Source organism: Bos javanicus, chromosome 3 (assembly GCF_032452875.1).
Source record: "Bos javanicus breed banteng chromosome 3, ARS-OSU_banteng_1.0, whole genome shotgun sequence".
In the NCBI taxonomy this organism is placed as follows: Eukaryota; Metazoa; Chordata; class Mammalia; order Artiodactyla; family Bovidae; genus Bos; species Bos javanicus.
Window position 1 is genome coordinate 23,271,032 of NC_083870.1, and position 12,059 is coordinate 23,283,090.

General features: G+C 41.4%; 1 protein-coding gene across 16 annotated transcripts in view; it reads right to left on the bottom strand.

Annotated features, from left to right (window-relative positions):
* Positions 1 to 12,059, bottom strand: part of PDE4DIP (phosphodiesterase 4D interacting protein) — a 238,169-nt gene that overhangs the window by 133,637 nt on the left and 92,473 nt on the right. The window lies entirely within an intron of this gene.

Here is a 12,059-nt window from a genome sequence, read left to right on the forward strand (position 1 = left end):
AGTGCATAGCATAGTGGCTGATGCATAGTAAATACTAAATAGACTCCCTCCTCCATAGGGTTTAAAGCAAAGCATTTAGCATTTATTTTCTATGTGTATGCAGGTAGACGTAAGAGTTGGGTCCCTGGTTGAGAAGATCCCCTGGAGGAGGACACAGCAACCCACTCTAGTATTCTTGCCTGGAGAATCCCTATGGACAAACGAGCCTGGCAGGCTACAATCCATGAGGTCGCAAAGAGTCGGACATGACTGAGCAACTAAGCACAGCCTATCAAGACCCTTAGACACTGGTGACATACTTGGACACCTTGAAGAAGTAGGGAGAACAGGAGAGGAACGAGGGAAGAGAGAATTAGGAAGTGAGCCCTGAGCGTCAAAGGAAGGTAGAGAAGGCATGAGGTGGTGTTCTAACTGATCATCACCCTCCACCGGCAGCAGTTCAGGCAAGCCCCCAAGTGACTCCTACAAACCAAGCTTTCCATAGCTTAAGGAACCTCTCTACTCTCACCCCCAGCTTTGGAGAGACTGACAGGGAACAGTACTACTATTCTGACTCCGAGTTCTCTGAGTCTTCAAATGGTTTGGCAGCAACCTGAGTTTCTCCATAATCTCATAGCTTGGAAGGGATGGGAGAGAAAATTAAGACTTCAATGGATGGATACTGCTTCCTGCCTCTAAGGGTTCTCCTCCTCCAAGCCCCAGAGGTCCAGCACCATTGTTTGAGTTCTGTGCCAGGAAGACTCTAGGATCCAGCTCTGGACTCTGCTGCTCCTGACTGTAAAACAGAGTGATGGCAACACATCATGACATCAATTGAGTTGTGCTGGGTGGGAAGGACAAGGGTTATGTTTGTACGGAGCTTGACTAGAGAGAATCGGGATAGAGGAGTCTGATGGGAGTATGTCTCGGAGTGGCATGTCACCTATGAGACCTCAGGAAGAAGCTCTGAAATCTATCAAAGAAAAGTGACCCAGAAGGACTAGCCTACTTCAGGCATTCAGACAGTGCCCAGAACCTCTTTTGGTAGCTCCAGGTCATGGTGTTTATGCTGACAGCCTCGCTCCACCCACCCCAGGGCCTCAGAGGAGGGCTTCCTTCTCAAGCCTCCATCCATGTGGCTAAGGCTCTGTGTACAGAAAGAGGTAGAATCCTGTCCTGCATGCCAGTGGGACCTTATATGAGGGTGAGAGATGAAAAGCTGGCATGACAAGGCAGCCGGTGCCTTTCATTCACTCCCAACCTCTTGGAGCCAAGTTTCCAAATAACAGGGATGATAACTGCCCAGTGCAGCCCAAAGTCTTTTCTAAAGTTGCCTGGCGAAGAGCCAACTGACTATTACTTAGCTCTCTACAGAACAGCATGTACCAAGCCAGATTGCTGTCTTTCAGTGTGTGGGTGGATTAGCTGCTACCTAACATGATAGGGTAGGCCCCTTTCCAGTTTGCACCAGCCCCCTGCTCAGTACCTTCTCCATGGTCAACAGAGCCTCATTTCTCTGGGAGGCTGAATTTGCTTAGATGAGATGGCAGGGGCCAGAGGAGGAAGCATAACCCACTGCCTCCTGCCGTCAAAGTTCCCAATGGCTTTTGGAAACATATAATAATGAAATGCCTCCAGAAGGGGTATGTAGGCTGAATAACTAAATATTTTCTTTTGATAGCAGGCACAGGATACAGAATCAATTATCAGTGAAGAACTCTTGCTTCTGCTGTATATACTCTATTTTAGGCCAGTAATATAAAAGGAAAGAAAGTCTAAACTTCTGATAAGCATATAGATTCCTTGAGCTTTTGCTGAAGGCCAAGAAAGTCATTGCAAGTGCCTGAACAGGAAGCAAGGCCTCGTGGATTCTAGGTTCAACCTGATGGTTAAGTTGCTGTGTGATCTTAGGCAAGTTACTTTACCATTCTGGGCCTCAGCCTCATTACATTTAAAATAAAAGATTTATTCATTTGGGAAAGCTGTTGTTGTTGTCCAGTTGCTAAGTCATGTCCATCTCTTTGCAACCCCATGACTAGAACATGCCAGGCTTCCCTGTCCTTTACTATCTCCTGGAGTTTGTTCAAACTCAAGTCCACTGAGTCAGAGATGCCATCCAACCATCTCATCCTGTGTCACCCCCTTCTCCTCCTGCCCTCAAAGTAAATACAGTATATAGGAACTCTATATTTTTGCAACTATTCTGTATGTCTAAAGTTATTTTAAAATAAAAAGCCTTCCTAAAATGTGAAGGGGGTTATCTCCAGGATCTTTTACAACTCTAAACTGTGATTCTATGTTCTTATTTATCTCCCTTCAAGTGAAAGTAATTTTCCAGCTTTCCAAATATATACCAAAGCAGAATTTTCAGATCCACTCACTACCACAGACAAGATGTTAAGTAACCCAAGCACAAACCTATTTTCTGCTTTTAACATATTCTGGGCAAAAACTGAATTCTCCAAAAGCATATTAAAAACATTCCATCCATATCCTCTTTGTTCTTGCAAACAAATTCATCCAGTTGGGAAAAGCTGTTTCTGGCAGTCCATGATTACTGAATCTCAATTTTTCCCTAGCAACTGGGCTAATTATAACTGCAGCTACCTGGTAACAGCACTAGGTTTTCCTGACATTGGCTGGCAGTCTTAAAGCCATCTCAGTTCTACTGGCACCTTACTTCCCGAGTCAGCATCAGGGGGACTGGGAGAAGGGAAGTGGCTATCTTAGCTAGGGTGAGAGTATCCAAAGATTTGGCTGCTCAAAATCACAGAACTGCAGAGCTGGGAGAGATGTCAGTGTCAATCCCAGTCTGGCCCACACATTTTATACATTAAGAACCAGAGGCCCAGAAAAAGCAACTTGTCAAAGCCAGAAACCTGGCTGTCTTCTTGGTTCCTTTCCCTCCACCCTCTTCCATTACCAAGTCCTACAGATATTTTACCTCCCAAACATTTCATAGACCAGCTCCCTCCCCTCCATTCCTACTGCCACGGCCTTCATGTAGGCCCACATCATCTCTTGGTTGGTCTCTCTGTTCTCCTGACTTCCTGCCTTATCATCCTTGAATCCATCTTCCTCTCCCACCAGAAGGATCTAGCATGTTTCCTGCTTAAGTATGGAGTCCTGCCCCAAGGCCACAGGTGCGAGGCCTTGTACCAAGGCCACAGAACCAGAGCCCAGAACCAAGGTCACCTCTGAAGCTGACTGAGCCCTCTGTAACTGTTGCCAAAAGCCCCGGTGATCAGCAGGCTTCCTGACTCCAAATTAGGCAAAAATGCCCACTCCGGTAGTCATCCAGTAGTGCCCTAACCAATCACCTAATGCCAACCTTCCAGCAAGAATTTTGTCCAGAGGCTACAAAAACTGCCTACTAACCTATGAAAAGCATCGACTTTCCCTGATCTGTCAGGAGGTTGGCCCAATGTGATCGCAGTGCCCACATTATCTCTGCTCTTTGTTCTTAATAAACTCACTCCCTTCTGAACTGCTCTGTGTCTGGAAATTCTTTTCCAACCCACTTTTGGACTGTCTGAACATTAAGGCCCATAAATGACTTCCTACCTGCTCTCCTCAGGATGAAGTCTACAGTCTTTAAAGCAGCACAAAGGATTATGTCCATCATACCCTTCAGCCTCATTCTACGTTGAGAACTCGAATTTAGCAACAAAAGACCACTTAGAATTCTCCATACACACACATACTATGTGGTTTCTTGTCTTTAAGCTTTTGCTTCTTTGCTTTTACCACCTCCTCTCTCCCACTGACTAACCAATGCTTACTCTCCTTTGAAGACAAAGCTCAGGGGTCCTCAATGAATCCTTTGTAGATTTTCCTTCAGTCTATTCTATTCAGCCGGGTTAGAGAGGCCTCATTTGAGTTCTTTATACTCATACGATCTCTATCACTGCCTCCTATCAGACTCTGTTATCACTTGTGTCTTATGCATGTTTGAAGCCCCAACTTCTAGCACAGTACTTGGAATATAGTAGGTGCCAAAATAATGTTTATTAATGCATGAATGGATGAATCCAAAGCTCCCATTATCTGTCTCCTGCTTACCTTTCCAGTCTCATCTTAAACCACCACAAGTTCTATTCATATTGAAAGATCTGAAGTGTGCTAAGCATGCAATGCTTTTTCATGCTTCCAGAGTGTTAGTCGCTCAGTCATGTCTGACTCTTTGCAACTCTGCCAGGCTATAGCCCACCAGGCTCCCCTGAGTATGGGATTTTCCAGGCAAGAATACTGGAGTGGGTTGCCATTTCCTTCTTCAGGGGATCTTCCCAATCCAGGGATCAAACCCAGTTCTCCCAAATTGCAGGCAGACTCTTTACTGTCTGAGCCACCAATCCCCTTTTTAAACTTCTATGCCCTTGTAAATACTGTTTCTTCTGCCTGAAATGCTTTATCCCATTCCTTGTTCTATTATTTCTTACGATTCAATGCAAACTTCACATGCTTGGCAAGGACTTTCTTGGAGAAATTGTCATCCTTAGTATTATAGAACAATTGGTACATACCTCTATGGTAGCCCTTATTATACCATTTTTATGTATTTATTGATAACTTTCTCCACCAGCACTTAGCATAGTAGCACTGGCATACAGTAGTCAGTAGATGTTTGAAATCCTGAACGAATGTGTACAGACATGAGTAAATGAATGGCTAAGGTGATAATATAAACAAAGTAAACATTTGAGATGGGAATTTAAAATGCCTATTTTTTCAACTCTATCGTGCTGCTTTTATCAGTGTGTAAACATGAATACACATAGCTAAGAAGAAGTGGCTTCGTGATAAGATCATGTAGAAGTATAAATTATATAGACATAGTTAAGAAGCTAGTTGAAAGTGGTTTAAAATTAAACGAGGCTTCAGATTTAGTTTTAGATTTGTTTCCTAGTGGTTGAAAGAATAAGTCTTAAATATTCAAAGGAACAAAATTTCTCTTCCCAAAACTCTTCAAAGTATTATGACATCTAATTAAGAGCTCTTAAAAATGAGAAGAGTTGTGTTATGCAAAAACCGGGGGAAAAAGTTATTTTTGTTAGGGATTTCACAAAATTTTAAAGGGACTGTGACAATTATGGGAGAGTTGCTTTTAAAAAATTAAGTGGAAAATATACTTAATATAAAACTTGCTATTTTAACCATTTTTAAGCATACAGTTCAGTGACATTAAATACATTAATACTGTATAACCAACCATCTCCAGAACTTTTCCCCCAGGTTTATATCCATTAAACAATAAACCCCCAATTCCCTACCTCCCCACAGTCCCTGGCAACCACCATTCTCTGTCTCTATGAATCTGACTGCTCTGGGTCCTACAATAAGTAAAATCATATATTTATCCTTTTGTGACTAGTTTATTTTACTTGGTATAACATCCTTTAAGTTCATTCATGTGTCAGAGCTTCCTTCCTTGGCTAGGCAATATTCCATGGTATGTATACACCACATTTTGTTTATCCATTTATCTGTCAATGGATATTTAGGTTGCTTTTACCTTTTGGCTAATGTGAAAGGTGCTGCTATGAATGTGGATGTACAAAGATCTGTTCAAGTCCCTACTTTCACTTACTTTGGGTATATACCTAGAATTGGAATCGCTGCATCATATAATAATTCTATGTTCAATTTTTTGAAAAACTGTCACACTGTTTTCCACAGTAGTGACACCATTTTCCATTCCCAAGCAGCTATACACAGGGTTCCCACTTTCTCCACATCCTGACCAACACATGCTATTTTCTGTCTCTGTTTGGTTTTTACCAAAGCCATTTTAAAGGGGGTGAAGTTTTAAAAATTTTAACCAAAAACAAAAATACTGGTTACAACTATTTAATGAATGAAGTCTCCCTAATTTCTTCCTACTTCTACTCCCTCAAAGAGGAAATCACAAGCAAGGCTTCAAGAACCTCAGAAAGCAGAGAGTGAGGAGTCAGCACACACAGACTGTGTTCATACCAGACTTCTACAGAAGTGTTTAAAAATAGTTTGGCCAAAGTAGCCCTTATTTCTCTCTCTTTATTCACCTTTCCCCCTTCCTTACTATACATATTTCTTAAAGTTCACATAAGTAAAATACAGGGGGAAAAAACTTAGCAGCTGACTAAACAAGGTATCCAACTATAAAAAGAAGACAGAGTCAGCTCTGTTAAATATAAGAAAACCACTCACTCTGCAACAGCAGCTGCAACAGTCACTTTAGACAGTAATCCGAGAAGGTATACACTCTCCAGGTATGCAGGGTAGCAATAATGCTTTACAGTGTTCGAACATCTAACACATTAAACAAGTCCACATATAGGGAGCAGGGCAGGACAGGAATTCATGCCTCCCTCTTAGGAAACAAGTTTCAATGAAGTTAAGAACCAGGCCAAGGAGATGTAGTGGGAGAAAGGTGGAGTCAGAATTCAAGTATTCTGAGTCTAAAACTTCTGTCCCTACATTTTTATATCCCTCAAAGATACTTGTCTTTCTGTAATCACCTTCCATTGGTTCAAGTCAAGGTTCCTAAATTATATGGCCTGATGGAGCTCCTTGGGACTTCACTGAACTTTTGGGGGCCTAGTCTGTACGTACACTATTACTCATCACATTTCCCAAAACTTAAAGACATCATGTTAGGACCAAAGAAAATTAGTCATTGAGCCAAAAAGAAATCCAATAAACACAGTAAATCTTGAGATTCTCATATAAGGAAAAAAAGTATCACTATGTGGGCTGATTGACTGGAGACCAAACCAGTCAATCCTAAAGGAAGTCAACCCTGAATATTCATTGGAAGGATTGTTGCTGAAGCTGAGGCTCCAATACTTTGGCCACCTGGTGCAAAGAGCCAGCTCACTGGAAAAGACCCTGATGCTGGGAAAGATTGAGGGCAGGAGGAGAAGGGGACGACAGAGGATGAGATGGTTGGATGGCATCACCGACTCAATGGACATGAGTTTGAGCAAACTTCAGGAGATGGGGAAGGACAGGGAAGTCTGGTGTATTGCAGTCCATGAGGTCACAAAGAGTCGGAAACGACTGAGGACTGAACAGTAACAACAAATGTGGGGTGATGGATGTGAACTAGATTTACTGTGGTGATCATCTCATGATATATGTGTGTGTATATATATCTATATATATATATATATATATAGGATTGTTATGTTGTACACCTGAAACTAATGCAATGTTAATTATATCTCCATTAAAAAGAAACATAGGTCTTAAAAAATAAACTAAATAAGCTGAATTTAGAACCAGGCCAAACTACAAAGATGATAAAAAAATTTTTAATTATAACCAATCATAGTTATAATAATAGTTTCTGTGAAAGCAAAGGACTTTGTATTATGACTAAAATATTTTATTTAAAAACTTAACAAACTCAGCCTTTCTTGTTTCCTGGGTTTTTTTAAAGAAACATTCATATTTGAGGGTGCCAGTAACTTTGCTGCTACAAAGACACTTGGATTACATAGTGTTATTTATACTTGGGCAAACTAAAATGAAGAATTGAGACAAACGGTCCCGAGTCTACTACTGAGGATGAAGAAACTGATTTGGAATAAAAAATGGTCCAAATTGAACATGTTCAGTAATTGGACTGATGTGGATAAATTTGCCATCTCTCAGTTTGTCACAGCAGCAGCAAAAATTACATGATGGCTTATTACCATGTGATAGGCATTGTGCTGATTTCAACTAATAGGCTCATAGGATCCTCCTTCAGACCCTATAAGACAGAAAGTATTACAACACCCCCTTCAGCAAAGATAAATTCTAGTATTTATATAGCCAGTGGTAGAACCAAGATTTCATCTCAAGTCTGTCTTGTTCCTGACTCTTAGCGACTGCACTCAGTGACGGCAGAAGAGCAGGGATGATAAAAATTTGGTAGGCAAGTAAAGTCAGTGGGCTGTTTTAAAAACCTGGCTGCAGAAATAAGCTATGTATAAACATCAAAGTATTCTCAGGAAAAATATCCAGTCTCAAAAGAAGAGAAACCACAGCTCAAAGAAGTCAGGCAGTTTAAAGCCCACAAAACAAGAGAACACAACTCTTTCAACTCCTATCCTAAAGGCCAAAACCACTTTAACTTCCAACATGAATTATGTCACATTCAACACAGACTCTATTTGGTCCAGGATGATAACATTCAATTTCTAAGCAACAGGATCTGACCTTGTCAGATTTTAAATTCCATTCTTAAGAATGGAAACCTTAAGTCTTTTTAAAAATGACCTTGAATAATAATAAATTCAAACAAGCTTAACAAGTAAGTAGTCATCATGTGGCAAAACACAGTGGATGGAGGTTTTAGTGTGCTGTTTGGGGATTGGGTGTTTACCACACAGCAGTGGATTTCATAAATTCCAGGGTTGGGCATATTTCTAGTGGCAGAACACTTGGCTATCATGAGAAGGTGCAGGATTAGATAATCAACAGCAACGAGGAAGTTCGCCAAGATGCCGCCCAGAAATTATTTACCAGAGCAGCTGCAGTTCAGAAATGCTAACACGCCAGTCTCCCTGGGAGTGGGCCATGCTCAGCTGTAGACCACTTACAGTTTTCTGACTTGACTTTGCTTCAGAATCAGGAGCTCTGTGTACTGCAATGATCTCTCCCTTCGGTGCTTTGGATATTGTCTACCCCACACTCTAAACCTACAATTAATATATGCAACCATGAGGGGGCGGTGGCATCTAATCATGTAGGTACATGCCCCAGTTGTTCTGTGCTGAGGGTACACAGCCTCCTCCTGTGTGTCTAGTCATTTACAAAAGTTGAAGCTTAAAGGTAGTTTAACTTAAACACTCAACAAACAGTAGCCAGTCTCACAGAACCAATTCTTAGGTATAATTTAATACTATTTTATTTCTTAATTCTCTGAACAGCTTGAAAGAGAGAAACCCTTAACTCCATTTACATTTACTTGCCTTGAAGTTGATACTTTTAGGTTTTTATATAACTAACTCTTACAACTTCTCTTAAAATTAAACAGCCTTGTAGCTTCCTTTACAATTAAGAATTGTGTATATCTACTTCAGTCTCTCCCTCAATTAGCTACATAAAGGAGGACTTGCTACTTGGAAAGAGAAAGACAGAACCCTCTCTCTAGTCCTTTTCTCCTAAAGTTTCTCATACTTCCGTTCCCTATAGTCACCATGGTGAAATGCTTGCTTGTCTCTAAGACAGTATTTTTTACTCTTCAGTACAACTAACTTAAAAGTTTGCCATAGTAAACTATATGTAAAATGATAAAATAATTCCTATTCACAATAGAATTTTCTTACATGTTTCACAAATACTAGTTTTCTTTAAGTGAACCATGCACACAACACCCAAGTTAATTCAGATTAACTTAGTTGAGTATGATTTAATGCTTTTACTATATTCAAAGAAGAGTCCTTTCAACACTAAAGAAAAATCAAGCTAAGTTTAGCCACAGAACAGGGTTCTAAATTCTTATCTGAACTACCTGACTTACCATGTGATGCATCACATATCACTCTCGTTGTCTCTGCCAACATGGCTGCTAATTCATGGTCCTAACCTTGTGGGGTCACACAGGGACTAACACGGTTAAATGGGAAACATTCGCATGGGAATATGTGAGGGTGAGATTAAAAGAACCAAACTGCTTCATTTTTAAATATCATAGTAACTATTACTACTAGTAGGCATACAACTACTGCCCTCTCATATATGCATAATGCGATAAAGTTCACAAAGTGCTTTGATATATCTTATTTAATCATTATGGTGGCTATTTATTCATACTCTCAACAGATAACCTTCAGTGCCTATGGTGCTGTGTATTACTCTTAATGCCAGTTCTGCAGGAACTGGAAGAGGCTCAGAAGGGCTAAGTAACTCACCCAGGTCTCTGGTTGTCCAGGGCTCCTGATTTCTGGTTTTCTAATCCTTTATCCTTCTGTCAAAGTGGAACTCTCCTGATTTCTATCAATCCCTCATCACTACAAAGTGTGATAAGCTAATTTCAACTATGATATTAATGATGATAAAGGCTTTATGTGTTCTGTTTCCCAAATGAGGGCATGTTAACCTAAGCTGTTGGTGCTTCCCAAATAATCACAGCAAAATGGGATGAGTGATCTGACAGGTGAAAGGAATAAGAGGTATGATGAGAAGTGAAAGGAGGGAGTACAGAATACTCAAGTAGGCAGTAGTTGTATGCCTACTAGTAGTAATAGTTACTCAGAGAAGGCAATGGCACCCCACTCCAGTACTCTTGCCTGGAAAATCCCATGGATGGAGGAGCCTGGAAGGCTGCAGTCCATGGGGTCGCTGAGGGTCGGACATGACTGAGCGACTTCACTGTTACTTTTCACTTTCATGCATTGGGGAAGGAAATGGCAACCCACTCCAGCGTTCTTGCCTGGAGAATCCCAGGGATGGGGGAGCCTGGTGGGCTGCCATCTATGGGGTCGCGCAGAGTTGGACATGATTGAAGTGACTTAGCAGCAGTAGCAGTAATAGTTATTATGATATTTAAAAACGGAGCAGTTTGGTTCTTTTAATCTCACCCTCCGATATTCCCATGGATGTGTTTCACATTTAACTGTGTTAGTCCCTTTGTGACCCCACAAGGTTTAAGATTCCCCAAACTATATGAGGCCAGCAGCTGCCTGATTACTCTGTTTTTATGACCAAAAAGAGATAGGGCCATTTTTACCACCTGAGTGGGACTCATGGTATTGTGTGCGCATGCTAATTTGCTTCAGTCGTGTCCAACTCTTTGCGACCCCATGGACTGTAGCCCCCGAGGCTCCTGTGTCCATGGGATTCTCCAGGCAAGAATACTGAAGTGGGTTGCCATGCCCTCTTCCAGGGGATCTTCCCATCCAGGGATCAAACCCACGTCTCTTACATTTCCTTAACTGGCAGGCAGATTCTTTACCACTAGCACCACCTGAGAAACCTCATGGCAATACTCGAGTCTAACAAAAGGGTTGTCACTTCTGCATGTGACCATGTTCTCTTACCCCCGGACCATGCTCCCATGCAGCTTCTATAATCATTTTTTTTTGTTTTTGGTTGCACCACATGGTTTGTGGGATATTAGTTCCCCAACCAGGGATGGGAAGCACAGAGTCCTAAACATTGGACCGCCTAACAAGTCACTATAATCTTAATCACACTTCTCCAGGAAAGCAATGGTGCCCTCTCACACAGACCCAAAGTTTCCCTGAAGACTGTCTCCTTAGCTATTGCAGAGCAGAGGGTGAGACTAAATGAGATGAAATGACTCAAGCAGTCACTTGATTCAAGCTAAAAAAAATTCTAAGAAAGGATTTCTCTAAGAAAAATTATCTAAGAAATTGTCCCTTCCTTCTGCCTTGCTTTAGAGACAGTTAGTAGGAAAATTTTCCTTTCTCTGCACAGTGAGCAAATTTATTCACTATTCCTACTCCAAGGCAAACACTGCTACTCATGCTCCCCTTCTTCCTCCCTCTGTTACCAACCCTCACTTGGCAATATCCTCCTTGACTACTGGCAGTTCCACTGAGGCACACTCACAAAAGTGAAAGTCGCTTAGTTGTATCTGACTTTTTGCGACTATAGTCCATGGAATTCTCCAGGCCAGATTACTGGAGAAGGGTAGCCTTTCCCTTCTCCAGAGGATCTTCCCAACCCAGGTCTCCTGCACTGAGGGCAGATTCTTTACCAGCTGAGCCACCAGGGAAGCCCACCTCACTATATAGCCACATAAAAGATGAAAGATGAGTCTGATCAATTTCAGGAAAATTCAGGTTAAAACACAGCAATCCAGGAAAGACATAAAATAGGGCTAAATGCCTCAGATTTAGCTGCTCATAATAGTTGAATTTACCAAAGAGTGGTTTGGGTCTCATGGATACCAGTTATTCCTCTGATCTAAAGAATTATCTAGCAGCCTGTAATGCATCCCAACCTTCTTCTCAACAGGACAGGGCACACATAGATAATGATAATATTCATACAGTCTTCTGGTGTGAACAGCTGGAGATTCAGGATCTCTGATAAAGTCAGAGGCCATCAGCTCCAGGTCACTCAGGCTGCTTCAGTTCCTGCTT